Below are 764 nucleotides of genomic sequence, written 5' to 3'. Positions count from 1 at the left end.
TTAGTTTTGATTTATGGCCTATTGAAGTTCGCTATTTTGCGATTTTTACGCATTCGCGGAACACTAGTTTACCGCGCGCCTACTACGAATGTGGTACTAATATGGGAACTTTTCTACTTTACCTCGATTTGCTATGCAACACCCCCCCAAGTGGGCCGCCAATTTGAAAAAACATCGTACAGTTATGCCATGCTAGCGGCACTCGTCGCTACGCTCCTCGGCGCCGTCGCTCCGCTCCGCAAATCGAAAATATCCCCCGACTTGCTGTGCAACACCTCCCCAAGTGGGTCACAGGGTTAAGAAAATTGCTTTTTTGTTGCACCAAGTCACCGAGCGTGGTCACTCGCTCGCTGCGCTCGCTCGGACAATTAAAAACGAAAATATCCCCCGATTTGCTATGCACCACCTCCCCAAGTGGGCCGCCAATTTGAAAAAAAACATCGTACAGTTATGCCATGCTAGCGGCACTCGTCGCTACGCTCCTCGGCGCCGTCGTTCCGCTCCGCAAATCAAAAATATCCCCCGACTTGCTGTGCAACACCTCCCCAAGTGACTCACAGGGTTAAGAAAATTGCATTTTTGTTGCACCCAGTCACCGAGCGGGGTCACTCGCTCGCTGCGCTCGCTCGGACAATTAAAAACGAAAATATCCCCCGATTTGTTATGCAACACCAAATATATCAATATTCGTAATAGGCGCGCCCGTAAACTAATTGTTCCGCGAATGCGTGAAAATCGCAAAAATACCGAACTTTCAAAACTAA

This window comes from Acyrthosiphon pisum, chromosome X, assembly GCF_005508785.2.
Source record: "Acyrthosiphon pisum isolate AL4f chromosome X, pea_aphid_22Mar2018_4r6ur, whole genome shotgun sequence".
Classification (NCBI taxonomy): domain Eukaryota; kingdom Metazoa; phylum Arthropoda; class Insecta; order Hemiptera; family Aphididae; genus Acyrthosiphon; species Acyrthosiphon pisum.
This window is presented reverse-complemented; position numbering follows the sequence as displayed.